At 54.5% G+C, this 1,900-nt stretch overlaps 1 protein-coding gene across 1 annotated transcript in view; it reads right to left on the bottom strand.

Moving 5' to 3' along the window:
• Positions 1–1,900, bottom strand: part of KSR2 (kinase suppressor of ras 2) — a gene marked incomplete at both ends in the record, with an annotated part of 22,916 nt that overhangs the window by 14,775 nt on the left and 6,241 nt on the right. The window lies entirely within an intron of this gene.

Genomic DNA, 1,900 nt, shown 5'->3' with positions numbered 1-1,900 from the left:
CGGCCCCAAGCGAACAGCACTGCCAAGCTATCGGAGCCACATCATAACGTTCAAACAAGAAGGGGAAAATGAAGCTGAAATGGCAACTACATCATTTATTAATAAGACATCACGCCTTGCAGTTGTGGCTGAACAAGAAGCCAAGTGTCAGCCCCTTGGAAGGCGATTCATCTCATACTCAAACAGAAAACAGTCAAAAGCAGCCTCGGTGCTCTCCTTCCAAGAGAAATGGAGGGAGAAAGGGTAACGGGACCTTGGCTGGCCATGGAAAACGAGACGAGTCCATTAGTGCCAGCCAGAGCGGGCAGGTAATTAACAGCACGGCCACGCCAGTGCCGTGCTCAGACTCCATCTCCTGCCTCAGCAAGGGCAGAGACTCTCCTCCTGCGGGCAAGGAGCAGGAGAGGTCCTGCCCCGCGGGATGCTCAGCCCCGGGGAGGGCATCGGTGCCTCAGTGCCAGGGATTCAAAGGCTGGATTTTCAATAAGGTCTCGGAGAGGTTTCACAGCCCCGTCCCGAGCCGTGGCGTGGAGCTGAGCAGCAGCGCCCAGCTGCGAGCCCGGCCGTTTGCTCAGCACGCCGGCAAATCCCTCACTAAATAGGCTTTTGGTATTATCCCTGAGAGCGGGGAGAACCGCTGTTTGCTTTAATATCCCATTTTAATATAGCGGGCAGCGGGGCGCTGTAATTGCGCTCCCTTTCTGAAGGTTACATTTACATGCCGCTTCCCAGGCAAGGCGCTGTTAAAAGTCTTGGGAGCATCTGAAAACGCATCCATCTCCAGCACCTCCCGCCTGCAGCTGATCTGGCTTCTTCTCTTACTCCTCAGCCCAGCCCCGGTCACCCCTCGGGCACAGCGGGCAATTAAGATGTTGAAAGACTACAAAGTCAATTAAGGTAATTGCTGCCCCCAGCCCCGGTTGGCTGTTTCACACCATGCCAGTATTTTGGACCTGTGCTTCTCACCAGCCCTTGAGGTAACCCATCCCGGGCTCCTGAACGGCATCCCTCCCGCTACCCCAACACCCTACCGCAACCTCCCAGGGATGTCCGAGCCCCCGAGTCGATGCTCTCAAGAGTGGCACCACTGCATGCACGAGCACTATCCTTCCCCTAAACGTCATTTTCTCATCAGTAAATCACATTACACAAATAAGTCCCCCACCACCACCATCCCTCAACACCAGTCAAATGAACCAAACACCCGGGCAAGAACAGCTCCTCTCCCAGAATTAAATTACAACCTCCGCTTTATCAGCCACAATTTATTTCCACTAACTTTCAACTGGCCTCAATTAAATCCTGCTGGCCCGGGGCGGGGGGAGAGGGGACGTGGGCAACGACGGCTGAGCCTTTTAATTACTTTCTAAATGTGCTCGCTGCAAAAATGTATTAAAGTGTATCGGGGATTTTAACCTCCTCACGAAAATGAGACCTACGTGATTCACAGCTAATTACGCTCATTAGAGGGAGCAGTACACGAAGGACCGCGGCGGTTAACAATAGACCCGCTGTTTGCGGCGGGGAAAGCAAGCAAAGCGGGGCAGGAGGGCAGGGCGAGGTGCCCCAGTGCCGCGGGGAACGGCCCCAAGGGTTTGGAGGGGGGGCTCTGGAGATCCGCCCCTTTAACCCGTGTTACCCACCCCAAGGAAAAGCTCTTTCTCCTGCAATGTTAAATCGGGGTGATGCCCAAAAGGAAGGTGGAGATGCAGCAGCCTCCCCCGACACATATTCTCATCAAAACCCCTGAATTGCCACAATTAGAGGTAATTGCAAGAAAAAATATATATATTTGTGGCCATGGGAGCGTGTCTCACCGCCACAGGCGGGGACCAGACTTTGTCATTAAGGACCCCGTGATGGGGAAGTGCCAGAGCCGGGGCGCTGCGGCTGGCCCCCC

This window comes from Buceros rhinoceros, unplaced genomic scaffold (genome assembly GCF_000710305.1).
Source record: "Buceros rhinoceros silvestris isolate BGI_N320 unplaced genomic scaffold, ASM71030v1 scaffold30536, whole genome shotgun sequence".
In the NCBI taxonomy this organism is placed as follows: Eukaryota; Metazoa; Chordata; class Aves; order Bucerotiformes; family Bucerotidae; genus Buceros; species Buceros rhinoceros.
Note: the sequence above shows the minus strand (reverse complement) of the source record. Positions and strands in the feature narration are given on the sequence as shown.